Source organism: Seriola aureovittata, chromosome 6 (assembly GCF_021018895.1).
Source record: "Seriola aureovittata isolate HTS-2021-v1 ecotype China chromosome 6, ASM2101889v1, whole genome shotgun sequence".
NCBI lineage: Eukaryota > Metazoa > Chordata > Actinopteri > Carangiformes > Carangidae > Seriola > Seriola aureovittata.
This window is the reverse complement of record NC_079369.1, coordinates 29,594,889-29,618,439: the sequence shown is the minus strand read 5'-3', so window position 1 is coordinate 29,618,439 and position 23,551 is coordinate 29,594,889. Positions and strand designations below refer to the sequence as shown.

The following is a 23,551-nucleotide window of genomic DNA, read 5'->3' as shown; positions in this document are numbered from 1 at the left end:
TCAAATATCATTAGACAAAGTCTTATTGTTACAAACTGGAGATTTTGCCTATATTCTCCGGTTGTCTGGTGTCCATTGGTTGATCCTCTGGAGCTGACCCTTTGACCCTTGGTCTGGTTCTGTGTTGTTGGGACCTGCTAAAAGCATGGACTGTTTGTGAGATAAGGGTCCTTTGTCTCTGTTTCCTATCAACTTGATAGATTGATGGTGGGAAGAGTCACAAAGTGTCAATTGTGGGTCCGTAACTCTGCATGTCCTTACACGAGACCTCCTTAAGGGCTTGTGACTGATGCCAGGCCAGGTATGTACACTACAATGCGCTGTCATGATGTGTTGGCCTACATGAAATTATGTTGGCTTGTGTGGTAGGAGGGGGTGACTGTCATGTGTTTTGCACGCCAGCCTGAAGTGCAGTATACGGCATGTGATGATTTCTGTGAGGAGGATTTGCATTTTGCTTAAGAAATTAGCAGTTTTTTTGTTTTTTTTGTGATAACTCCCACTTTCTCCGTGATGTTTGATTGTTCCATTGCTACAGCTGGACTAGCGTCTTACATTTTTTTTCAGTGTTGGAACTCACTGAATAGATAACTGTGGACTATAGATACTGGACTGAATCCTGGGCTACTGAGTACTAGTAAACAACAAACCACTTCAGGGAGAGCAGAGCTGCTGTGTCAGTGCGCGCCGCCAACCCATCACAGCTATGTTTGTAGTTTTAAGAACCAAAAATCATCTCAAACTGCTCCTGAATCTTCGTAACATTCACCGGTAAATGCAAATGGTGACAGCTAGTCAGCAATGAGCCAAATTGATGTCCAAATTTGGACTAAAATTCCCTGGTGTTTCAAGGAAAAACAAACTTTAGCCGTTGGTCTCTAATATTACCATCGAATATTACCATCCTTAGGAAAGCTATGCAATCACATATTGGCTTCATGACATCCAATGATTTTGTAGTGATTCCTCTACACTGACTGCTTCGCGTTGTGTTGTTAAAAAGCAACATGGCCAACCTGTGCTGAGAGAATTGACTGTATAATTGTGACATCACAAACTCCCGGATGACCTGACAGCTGAATATGAGCTGTATGCAGCCAACAACTGCCTACAGCAACAAGGTAACAACATTGATTTTTGCTATTTTCAAAACTCATTTGAATGAATCTCTGCTTTGTTCTTCTGTTAATCATCTCACCACCCCTCAGATCCCATTAGCTTGAAGGCTCTTGAGGAGATCCTGACTGTCAGACTGGGAACAACTACTCTGTGTAACATAAACGTTGTTTTAATAAAGTCAAAGCTGTGAGAAATCTTTTTCTGAGGAAACAGTTGGACTTATGCTCACTGCAGAAATCATGTCTGTCGCCGTACAGGACGTAATATCATCTTTCCATAAAAAATATGCATAATTTTAAACTTTTGTTTCTCCAGTCTTTATTGAAAAACAATAAATATACAAACAGTGAATACAGCGTAATTGTATACAAAGAATCAAGAATAAGAATTTCAATAAAAATATACAATTATATTAATGACAGTAATAAAGAACAGTTGGGATAAATAAACTTCATTACTATAAAATTATGAAAAAAACATGTTATTCCTCTTTGAAGACTTCACTATACAGTTTGACAATTTTATTACTTTTATTAGTGTTTACAAGTTTAAAGTCACCTAAAACCCAGTGAAATTGGGGGATGACTTTTATTCTGTATAATGTATGTGAAATTTACTGAATTTAATGTGACATTTATCATGAATTCAAAATGTGTAATAAAATGTCTACAGTCAATTTTAATATTATGATTACATGAAAATCAAATGCCATAGCAATCTTTCATTGGAGTCCAAAAAGTAACTGAATGTATACAATAGTACATAAAAGCTCGAAAGATTCTGGTTGTTCTTTGGAAAAATTACATTTGTTTTCAGTATCTAAAAATCTGGATAAATATAGATTTGTTGGATATCCAGTATATTATGTAAAATGATGACGTGTATTCTTTAATCTTATTGGTAATAGAGCATTTATGTGGTAGCTAATAGCCGTCTGTCGATCCGGACTTTGTTGTTGCATTTTGCCTTCATAATGCCAATATTTAACATCAGGATTTAACATGAAGAATTCCCGTTCATAACTAAACAAAGAGATGACTGACATTAGTCCATGTGATGGCTGTGTGTTGGGAAAACTACCTTTAACATGATTAACAAGTTAAGAGGTGTGATGGTGACATTTTAATGATTTCATGGGGGATTTGGTGATGTTAAAAATAACATCAGTTTACACTCGGCAATGTGCGACAAAGAGCGTGGACGTCAAGGACAGCCCATACTTTACTGTAACGGTTCCGGAAACAGCCGAACATGGCCGACAACTCCCGAGGGTGTATAAGGACGAAGTGTTAGGGATGCTGCTCTGACAGAGAGCACCCACCGCGGAAGGTAAGGAAGCAGATACCGCTGATACCGTCAACACCGACCTGCACCGAGGGAGAGGAACCGCGAGAGCAGCGGAGCAGATGATTCACCTGACGGAGTTTTTTCCCTCTTCACCTGGGGCGACTAGAGCAAGTGTTGGAGGAACTGGGAGACTCTTTCCTGAACTGTGCGTGTGTTTGAACCGCGCTACTCTTCTTGTCTGAAACGTCCAGGGAACCATAGACGATGGTGAGTACACATGTTCTTTCAGCCTAAACGCAGCGCTGTGTGGAGACTTGCAGTCAGAGGAACGTCCCTCAGACTGGACCCCAGTGCAGGACGGAACCGAACCTGCGACACTTAATGCACCTGACATGTAGCGAGCATGATTCACATTAATAACGCGCAAAAATAGATTGTTTGCGTGTCATAGGGAGTAATGCAGCTTGTCCCAATTTGTCTGCGGATAAAGAGTTCATCTGATAATTCCGCAGTTTGTTAGAAAATAAAAATATAAACTTTTATAGTTGAATTTTGTTAACAGAACCTTTCTGTGGTGATGGTGCTGAAGCATTTCTAAAGTGCAGCCTGTGTGTTTTTGTCGGCTCTTTCATAAATTACAGGTGGATTTAAGGAGTTTGTCAGAATGAGTCACAGTCAGTTTTTTCATTCTGTGCCTTTGAAATGACCGAAGAGTCACTCATTTAGCAGAGTGCAACCTTTACTGTGCATCGACATTGTTTGCATGTTAAAGCGCTGGCCCGCGTCCGTTTATATGAGACGATATATATGGATCGAAGCTGTGCCAACCTTCTCATTTACTCCTTTAATTGTTTGCTCCTGATGAGACTCTCGATGTGCTGCTCTGACACATGCCACTCATTTCTAGAAGTCAAGAAGAATCACTTTCCTGCTTTGATTCTTTTATTCCAGCTGAAATGCTCTGTGAGCCTGTGTGAACATAGTGCCACTTGCTCTTATGCAAGACATTCATGCTATCAAAATAGAAGTTATTTGTCAATGGCATATTTTATTGTGTATAATAATCATTATAACTACAGTATATAGATAAATACATGACTTTTGTATAGGGAAACCTTTCGGGCTGCTCTCTTGAAAAACCAACTGTGTTTCAGTAGGAAGTTAAGCTGTAGACTCTAGATTCAGTCTCAGCTCCTGATGTCTGCGTTTGCATGCTGATTATTAGTCTGTTATATTGGTTGATGTAGTTCTCTGTACTTCATTCTTTCAGCATTTTTCTAAAGCCAGAACAGAGAGCTGCCCTATTCATGCTCTGAATTCAAACATCCAAATGCACTAAAACAAATACGGCAGAGGAAGAGGAAGGAGAGGAAGAGGAGTGGATCACTTTGTGTGACACAGTGGTAATTGGCTGTCAGTTCACCTGGATTTGACAGAGCCCTAATTAGGCTGGATGGAGAACAGGGAAGGGGTTGAGGCAGTGAAAGAGTGCAACAGATGGAGTGATGGTAGGGAGGCTGGAGGAAGCAGGATGCAGATAAAGGCAGGGGGAGTGTGTTCTGTTCTGCATGTGGGACGTTTACTTCCATAAGTGCATCAGCTCCTCACACTACAGGACCTAACTGATTTTGTTATCAGGTTGCATCACACACATAAACTTCACAAATCTTCTCTCTGATCTCAAACTCACACTAAGATCTGAAAACAATGGTGCGTCGCTCATTACGAGATATCATTAAGATCGAAGAGTAGTGCACCACTTCATGTGATCTCAGGGAGAAGAGACCGTGGTGCAAGAACATGTTGTAACATCGCTAAAACTTTTCATTGAGAAAGAAGAAAAGCAGAAGACTGAAGAGTCTGTATGAGACAATGTTTCAACACAGGTCAATTGTTCTTCAGCCAGAACTGGAGCTGAGCTGAGTCAGATTTAACCTCTTAAGCCCAAGGGATGCTGGGGTGTGTGCCTCGCCTAGACAGACATACCCAAAATAGATCAGGAATAGTTCCACAACCGTCAGGTCCATTTGAAGAGCTTGGTCACTATGGATAGGTAAGACCTCAATTTATTCCATGTCATCAGTAACAGTGTGACTGTTACTATAGCTGAGTAAATTCTGATAAACCAAAGAAAAAATACTTTATTTTTTCCTTGCCTAGAATTTATTTTAAATTAGACAGTGGATAACACCATGGTAACTATGGTCCCACGCACTGGGATGCTACTGATTTCATTCAGCGACTTCATGACTACTACATGACTACATGTAACAACGTAGGTAGAAATACCACAAAGCACACAAATTCTACGAAGGTTTTAGTGGGGATGGGGACAGGAGGACTCTCCATTTGGACTCTTGGATAGCCAGGGTAACCAAATTATGCCAAAGGGTTTTTTTTCCACTTCATTTACCCTGTGCATCATCAGATTCTACCATTCTCAATCATTGCGTGTAAGAAACAACTAAATTGTATAATTTTGTCTCTATTTTGCCTCTGAATGTCTGAATGCTTCTTCCAGGACATCTAAATTGCTTTATTATGTTGATTCTACATCGTAGACATTGTAAAAGTGAAAAATAAACATAAAACTTACTATATACAAAGTTCAAAATAAACTAGAAGTTGAATCAGCTGTGCGAAACGTGTAAAATTACATGTACCATCGCATTGATAGGGGTCTTATTTTGAAACAGAAATATTGACATTATTGCCAAACAAATATTCTTTGGATTAAATACACTTTTGTTTTGGTAGAGTTAAAGCATCGTCTTTTAGAAACATTAAAAAAAGAGACCACCACAGCGTTCTATAAACTTTTTACAGGCAATTATGTAGTGGAACGTTCTGTCAGGCTTAACGGGTTAATATCTGTCAGCAGTAGTATACTAGATAACGTTAACCTCAAGGGCTGTTCGATGTTCCTTGGCAACACTGTCATCTGCTCTGGGACTGACATAATCATAATTGTAATCATCCCAAATTCTAACTCAGGATGATTTCATAATGAATCTGTGAGCACGCTGGATCTGTGAACCCCTCACATTACCAGATAATCTGAGCTGAACATTGACACTGACCAAGGTCCAGGACCAAAATCCTTTAGTCTGAGCCCAGCTTTACTCTCACCTTGACCATCACAACTAAACCTAAACATTTCCCTAACCACGACCAAGGGGTGGAAAATATATGGAACATATTCAATGTATCACGGGTTGTTCCGGGTGGGATGTAGTAAATCAACATCATCACATCAATCCATCCATTATCTTTACCGTTTATCCTTATAGGGTTGCGGGGGGCCTGGAGCCAATCCCAGCTGTCATTGGGCAAAGGGCGGGATACACCCTGGACAGGTTGCCAGTCCATCACAGGGCGGACATATAGAGACAAACAATCAGTCATGCACACATGGGCAACTTAGAGTCGCTAATTAACCTATTGTGCTTGTTTTTTGGAGTGTGGGAGGAAGCCAGAGTCCCCGGAGAGAACATGCTCCACACAGAAAGGGATTCGAACCCAGAACCTTCTTGCTGTGAGGCGACAGTGCTAAGCACTGAACCACTGTGCCGCCCAGTATTGAGAACATACAGTATAAATGATCACATACTGTTATTGATTTATGCCACCGGCATGAAGTTCTCTTTGATGTTTTGTTCCTCTCACTCTCTCGCTCTCTCGCTCTCTCCCTCTCACAAACACACTATCCTGCCCATCCAGAAAACTCTGCATGTGTGACGTAGGTGAGGAGGTCTATGTGTTTGTGTCTTGAGTGGAGGGAAGTGACGAGAGAGCAGAAGAAATGAAGCGCCACTGCAAGTTTATCTGTGGTTAGAAACAGTAACTGAAGAATTGGTTCAGAAAATGAATGGCATCGGTCACATTGTCTGCCTTGCATGTGCATGGCAGCTGTGCCACTTCCACTGCAGCCCCCCACTCACACCAAAATAATAAAGAGATTTATTACAAATCTTTATTAGCAAAAATAAACATCAATTGTAGTTCTTTATTCCTATTCTCTTCGGTTAACCCTGTATATGGATGAATATGTCTTTCTTTCCTCCTTCTTATGTCATCAGGTGTCTCAAATATACACAAAAAATAACTGCAGGGACTTTAAAATATTTGTGTCTCTTTTCAAGAAACTTAAACAGTTTTCCCTTAATAACCTGAGAGAGTAGGTCTATACACACACACCTCCTTACAAAAAGAATAAAGATTCATTTTCAGAGATTAATCAGCACATAGGCCTTTACATACAGCTCTGTCATAGATCTAAGACAGTTAACTGAAACTGGGGCAGTCTGTTGCATATCCACATGCGCATCATGTCAACGCAGGTTCTGACACAGCTATACACATGTGCATGTGTAATCGTTCTAATAATAACAAACAGCAACACCACTCACACCATTTGTCTGTTTGACTTAAAATGTAAAACATACATGTTCAGCTCAATCTGCTCAAATATGCATAATTTGGAAAACAGTAAAGTGAATAGAAGATTAGAAAAAACAAATTTGGTATACAGCCTTGGGAGATGAATATACAGTTTTCTATTATAAATGAGCAAGATTGGTCGTAAAATATGTTCGCAAAAGGTGTGACTTGGACAATATTGGTCATATCTCATTAATCATTGGTCAGATCATCATGAAATGTGGGAGTAGGCCTACCAAAGCATTTTGATACTGACCTCTAGGTCTAGGTCAGGGGTCTGCAACCTTTACTCTTAAAAGAGCCATTTTTGGCCCCTCTCGCACAAAGAAAAATCATCTGAAGCCGCAAAACCTATACAACCCTTAAAATGAAGATAACGCAGCGTTAAGGTTTTCTGTATAGTTATACTATATATAAAATAACTATTGCATTTATGAAATTATAGGAACTACAAAAAAACTGTTGACACTTCATTGCTACAAAGGAAAACACCAAACTTATGAATAGGAGAAAAAAACACTGGCATATGTTTGCCTACTTTTAAATAAAACACAGAACTATTCAAGCCTATTTGAGTTCTTCTCTTATTTGTGAAGGATTAAAAAAATAAAAAGTAACCCACGTTGAAATAAATAAAACATATAGCTGCAGCCTAATAGTTTTAAGAAGAGTAAACAACAATAAGAACAGGCCAGTTTTTTCCTCTGAGACTTTTCTTTTTTTGGATTTATCCATGGTTAGCTTACCGGGGGTCCCAAACTCAAGATTACCCACCTATCGGTGGCAGGAAGAGGCAGTAGGCTGTAAACGTTACTATGGAGACGTTGTAAGATGTGATGTATATTTTAGTCTACGAAATATTTTCAGTATCACCTCGATCTCCAAAATACGAGGTGTTCTCTTTAAAATTAAAAAAGAAAAAAAAAATAGCCGTTATTTATTTTCATATTATTGGTATCGTGATTCCAAATGGTGTATAAATGCTTCACAATAAATTTGCACAGTCACATTCGGCCATATGGTGGAACTATTATTAATTAAGAGTAAAAATTGTACAAAATTTGAAAGGCTGCCCCTGCCACAACGAGGCTCCAATCATATTCAAATTTACCTCTCAGCTACAGGTTAATATTCTCTACAAAAAGCCTCTGTGATAATAGGGACTACCATTATTGATTTTGTGCTAATTAGCATAACCTTAAAACAGTCAAATGAATACAACTTTTAAAATTATGACTTTATCAATACCAAATTTGGTATACTGCCTCGGGGGACTGAGAGCCACATTTCTATTACAAATGAGCGAGATCGGTTGAAAAACATAGCCACCATCGACCGAAATATCTTTGTGAAGGTCGGAGCTTAGCTAATATTGGCCATAACTCATTAACAATTTGTCCGATCATTGTAAAACTGGCAAGTATCTGCAGGTTGTTATAGGGAGTAGAACTACCAAAGCATCGATTAGCTAAAATTTGGCTGCTTCCCTCATGTAAGCGCAAAACGGTTAGAACTCGCGAATTGCTACTTGTGGCTATAATTAATAACCTTAATTGTTGAGTTGAATTTTAAGACATTCACCAGACATTCCCATGTCTAGCTCATGTGATGCAAATTGAAGAATATTTTTGTTCAAGGCAGAGGTTGACAGCTGAGGACACATTGTTTCTGAAGTTTTCAGTATTTTCAAACATTTATAACATTTATATATATATATATATATATATTATATATATATATATATATATATATATATAGAAATGTTGCCAGTAAAGCATTTATTGCTGTAGTTTAGTACAGACAGACGAACGCATCAGTGATGCATCAGTTCGCCTGTAGAATGCTAAACCTTTATTGATCTTTTAAAGGAAAACATTTCTTATCATGAGGTGGGTTTTCATCCACCTGTTTTTATGAAATTTTCACATAAAAAATGGAGTGACACTGGAAATGAGAAAAGTCTTTAAATATTTCAAAAGGTGTGACAAAGTCCAATGGAAACAGACCAAATGAATACATCACGACTTACATGTGACATAAACATCCACTGATGAGAGGAAAAATATGAGAACAGATTTGTGTCAAGTAATATGGAAAACTTTAACGTTCCTCAAATGAATAATAACAATAATTTATTTATTTATAGAGCATGAGGGGATGGGTGAATTAAGCTCCCTAGTGACATAAAGTTTTACCCATTTGAAATAAATGAAAAAATGAAAATCAATATGTGGAGCTGTGAACTACTTCCCTCATTATGTTTCCTGTCTTTCACTAAGGTGAATGTCTCTAAACAAACACACTCATCTGAAACAAGCTGCTTGTTTTGTGAATGTTGCCAGAAAGAGGCCATGTACATGCAGAATCAAAGTTCAGTTTCAGTTCAGATCTTGGTCCAGCTCTGATGCTCAAATGTTTAATTGTTGGGCGTTGGGCATTGTTGATCTTGGGACCACACCTTGGGCTTGAAGTTAAGATCATCTCTGGATGTTGTCACTCACTCCTCAGCAGAAACATCCCGTCTTTTTGTCATTTTCTCCTGTAGACATGAAAGAAAGCAGATGCTCACACTTTATTTTTATTTATCTGGTACCACAGTTGTTTTCAGAATGAGATCAGATTACAGCAGGTTGCGTTTCCTGCTGCAGCACCTTCAAAGAAAAGCACATTTCTTAATCATAAGTTTTGTAACAACAGAGACTGCTGCCTGCTATCATCCGATCTCAGCTGTCAGCTGCATATGTCCATATCAGAGCATGTCCACTGATAGTTATCCTTTAAGTTCATTGATAAAAAATGAATCATTTTGATTCCTTATTGTTTCGTCTTTGGTCTGTTTCAAATAGTTGTAAATTGGATGTTACTGGGTTTTTGAAAAATACAGTAAGCTAGGAATTACTTTCATATTGGACTTTTCAGCGCACTGTTCCCTGTCTGCAGTGACGTGGACAGTCAGCGCTGTATTTCTGTTTCGTTTCAGTGATGATGTGGTTTTTTTGCTGGACTGACTGACTCATCTACAGATAAGTCATCCAAGCTGTTCACTGAGACTTTTGTTTGCTGCTCTGCCAAAGTGTTGCTGCCAGTGTAGTCGTTTCATCTCATGCAAGATCCTATCAACACTTCCCTACCTACACAGAAAAAGTATCTCTGCGACGGGTCCGTGTCTGTGCAGGTTCTGATAGAGTTCTGTTTGCATTACACAAGGTTTATGGTCACAACAATCTCTCATTATACTTCACCCAGAAATATAATGATTTGTTCATTAAAACAAATTCTAGATAAAGTGACAGTAGCCGTATTGTGTCCCAGATAGCAAAATATAACTGGCCCATACTTTGGCCACATGCTTATTTTCCTCTGGCCCAGTGTACACTAGGTTCCATGTCCCAAACCTGTCCCATATACAGCATGATTGTTAGATGCTCCATCCACTTCTGGACCAATTCTACCAGATGCAGAAGTATAAGGGCCAGACTCGGGCCAAGGACCCAGACAAATGTTGGGCCAGAAGTTTCATTTTGCTATCCACAAGAGTTAACCACCTCAGGAGACAGTTGTTGATGAGTTAATGAATGAAGTTTTGACGCTGAACTCAGTAAACAGATGTCAATACTAACAGTGCTTATGTGGCAATGTTACAAATAGCAAATACAAAGGTTTCTGAAAACTGAAATATTTAGGGCTGCGCCTACCAATTATTTGTTTATTGATTCATTTATTATGTTTTGTTACTTGATTAATATAACAATTTACCCCAAATAAATTTGAAAAACTTGTCATTTATATTTCAATGTTTTCGTTCTTTAATACCTTTTTGTTTTTCCTAATAAAATTGTCAATTTATAACAGTTTTACCAAGTACTTCACATATTTAGAATCAGCATAACCTCAGATAATAATAAGTGTCACTCAATAAAGATTTCAGTATTGTATAATAGAGGTTAATAACCCATAAAAACAAAAAACAAAAAAAAAATCAGTGAATCAGGCAAGTGAAGGCAGTTCTCCAGTGTGATCATATAAAGCTCTGTGCTGTTCTAGAAAAGGCTGGGCATAAAGAGTTGTCATTCACACCACGAGAGTGCAATCTGTTGAAGGAGTTGATGGACGTCTTGCAGCCGTTTGGAGAAACAACTGATTTGACACAGGGGGAGAAAGTTGTCACAATCAGTGCCGTTGTTCCATCTATCTTGTCCCTCAATTACCACCTTAAGAAGCTGAAGCCTCAAGTCCGTTTCCTGAGCAACCTGGTCAGAAGTCTCCAGGCATCCCTGAACAAAAGATTTCTTGGGATCTTCATCAACGTGAAAATGGCCAGGACACAAGATGGGATCACTGCCCCCTTTTCAGACCCAGTCTACCTCAAAGCAGCTGGAGCCATGTGCTGGTCAATCGTGACATCAAGGCAGAGGTGGCACAACGAGTTAAAGGTAAATATTATTGACTTTAATGTAACTTTTTTTTCCTCATAATCTGATCTAATTGACTGCAACAATAATTACATTTTACAGTCTTAACACTGTATCACAAACACTAATTGTAATAAGGGCTCTTTTGTTTCTGCTGTTGTTGTTACATGTTTTGTCAGAATTGATCCTGCAAGATGCTGCAGAGACTGAGCAACCTGTGCCTCTGGTTGATGAAGACGAGCAAGAGGACCTTAGAGAAGGAGAAGGGCTGTTTGCTGCATACCATGAGAGGCAGAACAAGGATGCTGGGACCACTCCAGCACTACAGCTAAGTCACTACCTTGACACAGCCGAAGGACAGAACGCCCTTTTGTTCTGGACATTGAACATGAAGACTCTTCCTTCACTCTTCCGAGTGGCCATCAGAGTCTTGGCAGTGCCTGCCTCCAGTGGAGCGAGTTTTCAGCCATGGTGGCATCACACTACGTCCCCATCGTGCACAAATGACTCACAGACTTTTGGCCAATTTGATCTTTTTCAAATGCAATGCAGCATAGGGCCCTGACATAGAAAAAGCACAACCCTGTTCATTGTTATGTTCATGTATTTGTTACCCCCCTCCCATCCTACTCTCTCACACACACATGTACACACACACACACACACACACACACACACACACACACACACACACACACAGACACAATATATAAATACAAGATGGGACAGAAACTGCTGTGGAACTAGTTATAGTGCATGTGCATATGCTTTGGGAATACAATGTCAGAACTTTTTGTGCAAATAATTGCATTTGCGTTTTTTTCAAATGTGTTTGAAGAATGTTCTTGCAAAAAAAGTTTTGATAAATGACTCTACCTCCCTCATTCAAAATAGGGGAGTTTGTTTGCTGAATCTGCTGGTGTGTTTTGTCAGAGTTGATGATGGTGATGTTTGTGGTAGCATAGGCAAGATAAAGAAAATGGTGGTGTGAGGAGCAGTGATGGCTGGCATTAGGGGAGTGACTCTGGGACGCCAGTGATCACTGTCTAGCCTCCTGGAGGTGTCGTGGGACCAACTAGACGAAACACTGGTGAAAGGAGGTTCCCACCTGATGACCCCAAAGACATGTTAGTTATCACTGCTCATTAGTCTGTATAGCTAAATTAATAGTTATCATAGGACATGTTAAGCTTAGGGAGCTATTCACTGAGTCTGGTCCATTTTCTGTAGCACAAGTTTCTTGTGTTTACCTTAAATACAGATCTTAAAAGCATACATGATCTGTGTAAATATTACTCTGTTAAAAGGACTCGAAAGGACTCGAAACTCAAACTGTAGGACTTTGGACTTGACTTGAGACTTGTCAGTCTTGACTTGGGACTTGACTCGGGACTTGTCAGTCTTGACTTGGGACTTGACTCGGGACTTGTCAGTCTTGACTTGGGACTTGACTCGGGACTTGAGGGCAAAGACTTGAGACTTACTTGTGACTTGCAAAACAATGACTTGGTCCCACCTCTGATAAACACAGCAATGTGCCAGAAAAACAGTAAAACTTCTCCAACCATTGCATAACTTTTAATGTTAGTGTCTTGATCTAAGTCAGTGATGACACACGGACGATCAGGGACTTAATTAAAAGCTCCGATCGTCTGGTTTAAGGAGAAAAAAAATGGCACGTCTCTAGTACAAACGGTTGCAGAGCATTGACGCGCTACAGACAATGTGAAATTTGCAAGCGTATATGCTCCCACAGGCTTAAGAGGGTTAAAACAAACAATTAATGCACTGCAGGGCACACACCCCCCCCCCCCTCAAAAAAAAAAAGTGCCCAGTCTTAACTGGTAATCTGTGTTAAAGTCTCTCCAAAATTAAGATCTGCTCTAAGTGCTGGAGCATCGTGGTAGTACTGCTGTGATAAGTCATTTCTAATTTGCCGAGCTTGCAAAGCACCATGTTGTTCGGTCCCTGCTTAAAATACTCCCACACATGAGATGATTGTGGGAGAGGTTATTTCGCTTCAGCTTGCTTCTCGGTGGAGTCCATTCTCTGACCGGGCGCAGCCATCTTACTTCCTCCTTGTAACGCGTCGACGCACGTTGCATAAATCTATGTATTTACATAATCGATTACGTCAACGTGTCGCCCCAGCCCTTGAAATATTAGCCGAATAAATTTTTGAAAATAAAAAAGATCATCACTGTTAAACAATTTAATGAACTGCATGACATACTACAGAGTAAGGTTTAAAGCTGCAACAACTCGGTAATTAATCAATGTAATCAACAGAATATTAATTGGCAAGTGATACAACCTCAAACATGAGAATATTTTTTAATTGTAAACTGAAAGTCTTTAACTTTTAACTAATGCCACTTTGGGCTTTAGGAAGTTACGATGGGAGTCATTTGTCATTTTTTCTAACATTTTATACACTAAATATAGTGTATTAAGTTGATTAATTGAGAAAATAATCTGCTCGTCCTGTAGAGTGTGTGTGTGACCATGTCAGTTACTCTTCACTTGTTGAGGCTGCAGTCTTTGCACTTTGATGTTCACACTGTTAAAATGAGATTTGAAACAGTTTCATGTAGTTGTGATCAGGAGTTGAGAGGCTCCTCTGGACCTTCTGTCCTCCTGTGCACATCCTGTATCCTGCCTGCTGCTGGCCTCCGTGTCCGAATTATAACCCTGCTATTTACTGCTGTGCATCAGTTAATGAGACTGGAGATCAGGAGCTGAGCTGTGGGCTGATTCGTTGTGGATATTAGAAATCATTGAAAGAAATGAGATATGATGTTAAGAGCAGACATAGAAATGAAGTGGTTGGCTGTATATGTCTGTGAAGTCTCCCTCCACTCTGCTTCACACCCCTGGATGTTATGGATGAATAGATTCTAGTGTTGGATCTGTGACCTGCCCCTGGATGCTCTCTGAATGTAAAACCTCCCCTCATCATCATTTTCAAGGCTTTCACTGTATTACGGCTAATCAGTCTCTTACAGTTGATAGTAATATCACACTGAAGAATGACATTTAAGCTCTCTAGTAAAATTCAGAAGATTTCACAGAATATTTATGCTGAATCTCCAACAGACAAGCAGTGTAACATTTGAGTTCTATAATAGATAAGTTTGACAAAATAATCGTATCACAAGCTTTGACTGTTTGAACACTTCATTTATGTTTTGTTCTTTGTGGAACTTCAGGCCCACGACAACAGGAGGATGATGTCTATGTTCTCGTCTTCCTTCAGTCTGTTGTGCAGGATCTTAGCTGGTTCACTGATGAACTGTTTCCCACACCTGTGATATATGATGTCATAATGATGTCATACACCACTAGGGATGGGTTCTGAAACCTGGTATTGAACGGGCACTGATCGATGAGCTCCGACATTATCGGTTCTGCTTTCGGTACTTGAGAAATGAAGAAAATAGATTTCCTGTTTATAATTGCAACATAAAAGTTGTCCCACACATTCTATCACCAACTCTGTTTCTGATTAAGACATTCGTCAATGAATAATGCATTTTCACTGTTCCTAATCCATAGGAGAGACCTCTCTCTATGACCCTGTGTGTATGAGGGGATCTCTGGAAACAGCCAGTGAGTGTATCACATACAGGCGGAGAGTTAATCAAGTGCATATGAAAAAATAAGCAATTTTAATTTGGTTCTTATTTTCTTTTTTTTCTCTTACAAATGACAAAAAGTACCAGTAAGAGTACTGTTAAAGCGCCGGATCGATAAGTGGTATTGATAAAAGTAGTAGTACTGTTAAAATCTTATAATAAAAGTACATCAAATGACAACATGAAAACAATGTGACGATGTGAGGGGGTCACTCAGCTGTTCTCAGAGAGTCTCAGTGTACAGTGTCAGGGAACATGTTAGAGAACAGTATATTGCTCCATAACTGCCTGAAGAGCACATTCTAACGAATTCATCACATCACTTTACCAAGCCTAGATATGTCCCTGAGTGACCAAAAGAAAATCAGTTATTGTGGGTTTAATGGTGTAAGAGCGTTGCTGGCATTTGAAGTCATAAAATACATAAAATATTTACCCTTATCCATATTATGAACAATAAATGTTTACTAATAATTATTTCACATACTTTTACTCTCTGAATTATCCCTTGACATCAGTGACCTCCTCATGTATACAACATACCCCACAACATTTGTGACAGGAAAGTCAGGGAAAGAGAGACACAGTAGGGGATGACATACAGCAGAGGACCAGGGTCAGACTTGAACCTGGGTCACTATGGTTAGGACTAAGCGTTCATGGTACATGCTCTACTAGGCGAGCCACCGGGGCTCCCAACATAGTGTTTTTTTTACATTATGTGTTATTATTAAATTATGTGCAGAGTGAAATCAGCTAAACATTTAAGTTTTCTAGCTAGAGAAAAGTGTCACTATCAAAAAGTCTAAAGAGGAAATTTGACATAAGGCACAGAAGAAGAATGGAAAGACAACTCTGCGTTTCATCCTACCTGGTTTCATGAATGTAAAGTTGGTGTGTCTTATCTTCAGTAAAGCTGTAGCTGTTGGTGAGGAATATAATATTAGAGGGATGAGACGAAGCAAGGCTCCTTCACAGTGGTGCCATCGAGCTGAAGCAGTTACAACAGCACGATCCTGGTGCATCCAGCTCACAGTTCAACAGAAAGAGACGAGTGTGTCCCTGAAAGCATCTTGATGCTCAGATGCCACAACTGGCCGTGACCGATGGTTCTCACAGAGGTTCTAGTGACAGGTTTGGGGGAAGTGGATGGAACAGGTGCCTCTTTCTGCTGTGCCGGGAGTTATAATTATCAATGGGCTCAGTCAGGTCAATTATAATGTGTTATTACTATAGGAGTTCAGGAAGCTGCTGCTGTCTTCTGTTCCACCAAAGGGACACACCTCTGGAGACCAAACTGGACCAGTTGTTCAGGCTGCAGTCATGGTCATCTGAGGAGGTTAACCATTGGTGACAGATGATGGCGGGAAAGAAGAGCACAGGTCTGGTGAGCAGACTGACGAACCTTGGTCGCATCGCCTCATCCACCAGTGCCAGGTTCCATGGTGAGCTGAGGGAAGTTGTGGATAAAGTGTCATTTTGTCAGGGGTACATCAAAGACCCAGCATCGCCTTTTCTGACAACTTGTGGTTGAGTCAGAACAGTCCACCCGCAGTGACCTGTTGCTACAGATTAATGTGCGCTGGTTAAGCAAAGGCAGAGCACTGCACCACTGCTGTGTGCGACTGGATGAGGTCAAGGCATTTCTTAGGTTGAGCAAGATTAGAGGAGCAGCTGACCAAACTTATTGTCTGGAAGATAAAAAAGTTCATGTCCATATTTGGCCACATACACCAGCTTAACTTGCAGCTACAGGAGAGAGGCAAAACCATAGTGGACATGTTTGAAAAGCTGGAGTTTAGAGTCATACTTCTCCCCTGGTTGAATGTGGAGTTCGACCAGGGGAGTGAGTGATGCGCTCAGAGGTGCAGAGTCTGCGACTGCCTTTTGCAGCATAATTTGCAGTGAGTTGACCTCCTCATCAGTGAAGATGTTTGTGAGGAATCAATTGACGCGTAAAAACTTTGTGAACTGCCATTTCCATTAAGTGAGCACTAACCCTGGTTATTTAAAAGCCAAATTGTATCTTGAATCTAGTTACTGAATGTCATCTAATTTTGAATTTTTTGAAATAAAGCGTTGGTCAAAAACAAAAGCAAAATGGCTAAAGAGGAAGTGATTCTGTGGGTAACTGTTGTTGACGGAGATGTATTTCAGCACCAGGCTCCGCCCACTGACTCCAAAGCAGCCCACAGCCTGATGTCTGTCATTCACTCACCACATGTAATATAATAAGCAGGGGGGGGGGGTAGAGTCTCTGTTCTATGGTTCTGATACTGGAAAAAAAATCAAGTTATCAAAACAATGTGGCGGGACAAACATTATATGCTGGGGGGCCAGTATATCTACTGTAAGTAAACTTTTCTATCTCTTAAAAGTGACAAATGCTCAGTCTCAGCCTCAGCTGGTGATTCACCGTATTTTGCATCAGATTCTGTGACCTGCAGCAATGATTTCTTCAATTGAAACAGAATGAATGAGTTAATATTATTTTCCCTGTGTTGTCTACAGCTTCTGCAGCAGCAGAGCCCCCCCAATGAGGCACAAACAAATGGTTAATGAAGGTCACAGAGCAGAGGAAGCCCTACAACCCCTAAACTCAGTAAAACACCCATGGTTTAGGTTTCTGTTACCAGCAATTGTGTTCTTAATGTGATAAGAAGAAACTAGATTCTTAAATATCAAATAGCTTTTGTTTTAATAAAACAGTTTAAACACTTGTTTTTCGTTACTTTGTTTTGTCAGTTAACTGATTGAAATAAAAGCTGAACATGTTCATAACTAACAGATGTCTTAATTCCACCAAACCAACCATTTAAAAAGATTTGATAAGAGATCTGAAATGATTCGGAATCGACACAAATGCTATTTAACCCCAGAACTAGTTGTAGCCAGAATTTTATAGATAGCAGGTCAAAGTGTGACATCAGTACCCCTGTGGATGTGTGTGATGAGCCACCAGAAACGTTTGTCAGGTTCAACTTTGTCTCTGATGAAGACATACTCGTGTTGAACTGTTAATCTGTTTCATAATTAAAGGCGGCAAATCAATCAGTGTGCTCCAGCGCCTGATTTAGCTGCACCTCTCTACTTCCTGGCTATCGTTGATAAGTTGACCTCATGGTGGAGCGACATGCTGAACGTGCACATTAAATTTATGACCGTCCGCCAGTAGCTATTAAGATATCTTGCTGGAAAACACAGTCACTACACGGTCCTATGCTGTAATTGTTCACTTGCTTTTCTGAATTGAAGCTTCTTCAATATTTTGCTGGGCATTTTCCTGTGTAACACTGTATTTCCTTTTTTCTCACCATCCTTCACAACAACCTGCCAGTTATTTGCACGTGGCCATGTGGCTGCTTCCTCATGTTGTTCCAGATCAGGGCTGAAGTCCAACCACCGAACAGACCTGCTGCCGTAGCTGCGTGCTTGCACTCTGCAGGAAAACAAATGCTTCTGACAAGCAAACATGGCCACCAGTAGCTCACAGAGTCAGAGCTCTCCCTTTGTAGGGACACAAGAGGAAGATTCATTTACATAAGTGGAGCATGACATGAATTATTTACACTTTTCTTGTTTTTGGTGAAACACTGTTGAACCTGGATTTCTATATTAGACTAATTACACAATAACAGAATCTTTTCAAGGTGTTGTATCACAAAGGGAGTTTTGTTTCTCATTATGGGCTTACTTAAACTGAAATGATCAGTGTTTGGATGTTTACTGCATTTAAGCTACCAAGGGACACAAAAACGAAATAAAATAAAAGCTGCAGGCAGCGTTGAGCAGGCCCTTGCACTCTGCGCACCTCGGGGGTGCCCACAGTAGGGGCCACTGGACACAATGCTCATGGTTTAAGATTCCCTGCTTGGGTTAGGGAGACATGTATTGCATGATTCTTTGCATTCTTTTTTTTTATTTTTATTTTTTTATATATTTTTTTGGGCATTTTACCCTTTATTTTTGATAGAACAGTAATAGACGGACGAGAAGGTCAGGGAGATAGACTGAGGGAATGACATGCATCAAAGGGCAGTGGGTCAGATTCAAACTCATGGCCACTGTGGTTAGGACTCAGTTCATGTGGTATGCGCTCCACCGGGTGAGCCACTGAGGCGCCCCTTCTTTGCATTCTTAATTGTGTCCATTAGGTGGAGCCAGAGACAACGCAAAATAGAGTGAGAATAAATTCCTGCTGCAAAATTCACTGTGCCATCAGAGCCACATCCTTTAATGAAAAGTCATAATTTTCACATCATCAAAAAGTTTGGGGCAGTTTGGACAATGTGTGCTGGGATTACAATAACTTAATTTTTCATGGTAAAACATGGAAATACGCCACACCCCCGCAGGCAGGCTGTTCCATGAAAACTCACAGTTTTCACCTTGAGGCATCATCAAGGTGTTAAGTATTTTCTGACGAAGTTTTGCATGGTTGTGATCAATCTGCTAGGAGGAGCATATCAAATTCTAAAACATTACATTTCCTGTCACCACAAGGGGGCGCTATGAGCATGTAGATATTATCAGCCCAGGAGTCTTATCAAACATAAAGTGTGGGCTTGCAGACAATGCATGCTGGAGTCATAGCAACTTTCTGTTTCATGGCAAATCGTTTAAATTCGCTGCGCTGCCACTAGATTTCTACAGTTACACACGAGTTACACCTGGTGAGTCTGAGTATTAAATTTGTTTAGCTTTTAGGCCAAACGTGTTCAAATGAAGAGATTTGAAGAAGAAGAAATCTCCTTGGATTTTTTGCAGGCATGTTAGACATGTTGAAAAAGTGGAGAAGATGTGTGTCCACCAGGCAGCTAGTTGCTGTCAACAAAATCTGTCATCGAGTTGCATTATAGGAGTTTTCTTGGCCTATGCTGCTCCGATCTTTACTATTCTTTTTAAAATCTGTTTTTTTGGAAGTGAAATACTAAATCACCCCTTTGAGAAAACACTACACTACTGTTGTAAACAGATGTGAAATTGACTGAGATTGTGCAAATAGTATGATGTTAGCAGGGATTTGTTAAACATGAAACACAGTGTAATGCAACATACAGCATCATGCTGGACTTTAATGACTGATCTTGCTTCATTTTGCTTCATGAGCAATATTTCAAATCAAACATTAACCAGTCACTCACAGGGACACAATCCATCTCCAGTGACTTGTTATATAACAAAGACTGGTATTTATGACTGTGCAGTACAGGTAACAATATGAAAGCTGTAAAGGGAAGCATATGAAGTGTCTTTTATAGGGCTTTTATGTTGCCACCTTCTCACAGGATTCAGGTAATGGAGTGGCCAGTTACAAAGGAGAGAGAGGACAGGGAGATCTATCAGGCCCTGACATGGCCACTAGATTGGAACTGAAGCAAATGACTATGAATAAAATATTCTCTCATGCGGTTGGTTTTGTAGGCTCAGTTATATTCTATAGTTTTATTCATTTTGGATTTTATGTGTTTCATTTGATGAGGACATTAAACCAGTGGACTGTACCGGAGGCTCCGAAGCAGGAGTTTTTTTCATGGTTTTCATGAGACAGTAGTGACCCCGGCCTATTGGGTGACAGAAATGTAGCATAGATTTGTTGCAGCCAGTCACTGAATCAAAGAAAAGAGGAATCTGTAGACCTGATGTACAAAGATCATAAAACAAAGAGAGGTGATATACCAATTAATTTTAATGAGGAAAAAAGCTCCTTTTCTATTATTTTGTAGAGTTCTTTGGATTAAACTTTGTGGGAGAATGGAGCTGGCTGTTACGTTAGCTGTTTAGCCTGCTGACTGTAGGCCAGGAAAACAGGACTCACATATGGCCTGTATCCATGGCAATATTTTGCACTGTTTACATAATACAAAGCATGATGGGAACTGTAGTTCCAAAACTCAAAAACTTTGTCCTTTTGCATCGTCACATAACTAATAGTCTTTTTACACCAAAATGTCTGTGTCTAAGCAGGTTTTTCAACACATATTAACCAAAAATGTTTAAGCTAAAAAAGGCGATTGACTCCATTTACTCTGCCAGAAGAGTTTGATGGTGCTCCTGTAAGTGTCAGGAACTGAATCGTGTGAGACGTTTCAGTCACTTCAATCAAAGTGTGTTCACCCAGGTGTTGTGTTTACATCGATGCCGATCAGAGCCGGAGTGAATGCTGATATTAACCTTTTCCATTTCCATAAAAGCAGCCTCTCCACAGTCTGTAGGAGCCAGTGTTTCACCAGCACTTGCACCATTCAGAGAGAATATCTGATGCTGTGAACTCACAACTGTCTCGTCCTCAAATATTAAACAATAATAATAATAATAATAATACTACATTTTATTTAAAGGCGCCTTTCTTGGCACTCAAGGACACCGTACACAGTTACACAAATTGAGATTAAAACACATTAAGAATTAATTAATTAATTAACAACAATAAAAATGAAATATAAAAATAAAAACAAAACAAAAGTGACAGAGCAATTGGCATCAGATGGAAAAGGCAGTTTTAAACAGATGTGTTTTGAGTTGTGATTTGAAATGGGGGAATGAATCAATATTTCTGAGTTGGGGTGGTAGTAGATTCCAGAGACGGGGAGCAGAGCAGCTGAATGCTCTACTCCCCATGGTGGTGAGACGGGCGGAGGGGACAGACAGGTGTGTGGAGGAAGACGATCTGAGGGAGCGGGAGGGAGTGGGAACATGGAGGAGGTCGGACAGATATGGGGGGGCGAGGTTGTGGATGGCCTTAAATGTTAATAGAAGGACTTTGAAATGAATACAGAACTGAACCGGTAGCCAGTGGAGCTGTTGGAGGACAGGAGTGATGTGGTGGATGGAGGGGGTACGAGTAATGATACGGGCAGCTGAGTTCTGGACCAATTGAAGTTTATGGAGGGATTTAAGAGGCCGAAGAGGAGAGAGTTACAGTAATCCAGACGGGAAGTGACGAGGCTGTGGACAAGGATGGCGGCAGTGTGGGGGGTAAGGGAGGGGCGGAGGCGATTAATGTTTCGTAGGTGGAAGTAGGCAGACCGGGTAATGTTACTGATGTGGGATTGAAAGGATAGTGTGCTGTCAAGGATGACACCCAGACTCTTAACCTGGGGGGAGGGTGAATCGGAGGAGTTATCAATGGTGAGAGAAAAACTGTTGGTTTTGGATAACGTAGATTTGGTGCCAATGAGGAGAACCCCGGTTTTGTTACTGTTTAATTTAAGGAAGTTTAGAGTGAACCAGGTTTTTATTTCAGTGATGCAATCAGTTAGGGAGGTGGGCGGGAGAATGGATGAGGGTTTAGTGGAGAGGTAAAGCTGGGTGTCATCAGCGTAACAGTGGAAGTCAATGTTAAATTTGCGGAAGATATTGCCGAGGGGAAGGAGGTAGATGATGAAGAGGAGGGGCACTAGGACAGAGCCCTGGGGCACACCGGAAGTGACGGGGGAGGGGATGGATTTAAAGGACTTGAGTTGAATGAACTGAGTGCGGCCAGAGAGGTAAGATGTGAACCAGTCTAATGGAGTGTGGGTGATGTCAATGGAAGACAGCCTGTTGAGGAGAGTGGTGTGACAGATGGTATCAAAGGCTGCGCTCAGGTCGAGGAGGATGAGGATGGTGAGGAGTCCAGAATCAGCTGCCATCAGGAGGTCGTTGGTGATTTTGATGAGTGCTGTTTCAGTGCTGTGGAGTGGACGGAAACCGGACTGGAACTGTTCATACAGGTTATTGTGGGATAGGTGAGAATGGAGTTGGGAAGCAACAGTTTTTTCGAGGATTTTGGAGATGAAGGGTAGATTGGAGATAGGACGGAAGTTGTTGAAGTTGGAGGGGTCGGCGCCAGGTTTTTTCAGAATTGGAGTAATGGCAGCAGTTTTGAAAGATGTAGGGACAGTTCCAGTGGTGAGAGAGGAGTGGATGATGGCAGAAATGAGGGGGACCAGAGAGGGAAGGCAGGCTTTAACAAGTTGTGTGGGGAGGGGGTCCAGTTGACAAGTGGATGGCTTGGATTTCTGAATGAGTTCTTTGATTTCTGAGAGAGTGGGGAGCAGGAAGGATGAGAATGAGTGTGTGGATGGGTGAAAGTTGGCTGAGATGCTGAGGTGAGGATTTGGACCTAGGTGCTGGTGGATATTCTTGATTTTTGCAGTGAAAAAAGACATAATGGAGTTGCAGAAGGAGGTTGTGTATAAGTGACGGGGGAGAGAGTCCTTGGGTTGGGTGATATTGTTGAGCAGGGAGAACAGTTGCTTGGAGTTTCCTTTATTTGCATCGATGATACTGGAGTAGTAGTGGGTTTTGGTGGTGGCAATGGAGTCCTTATAATGTAAAATATGGTTATTGTACATTTCTTTGTGGATAGTTAGACCAGTTTTTCGATGGAGTCGTTCAAGTTGCCGACCTTTGGCTTTCATGAGACGAAGATCAGGGGTGAACCAAGGGGCGGAGACGGAAAAAGACACAGATCTGGTTTTTAACGGAGCAAGAGAATTAAGAATATTATGAAGTCCAGTATTGTAGCGAGAAACCAAATCATCAGGGGTGGAAAGATTGTGGATGTCAGGGAGGCAGAAGGAGTGGATACTTGATGTGAGAGTGGCAGGGTTGATGTTCTTTATATTCCGGAATGAAATGAGGCGTGGTGTTTTAGAAATGGAAAGAATGAGT

The 23,551-nt window shown here is 40.6% G+C and overlaps 1 protein-coding gene across 5 annotated transcripts in view; it reads left to right on the top strand.

Annotated features, from left to right (window-relative positions):
- Nucleotides 1–2,384: 2,384 nt before the first annotated feature.
- ptprfa (protein tyrosine phosphatase receptor type Fa) overlaps nucleotides 2,385–23,551 on the top strand; it is a 327,453-nt gene continuing 306,286 nt past the window's right edge. Inside the window, exon 1 of one of the 5 annotated variants that reach the window (XM_056377834.1) lies at nucleotides 2,385–2,673. The gene's annotated coding sequence lies outside the window, so the exon portion shown is untranslated. The remainder of the gene's footprint in view (nucleotides 2,674–23,551) is intronic. The other 4 variants (XM_056377829.1, XM_056377831.1, XM_056377832.1 and 1 more) reach the window with 4 other exon arrangements.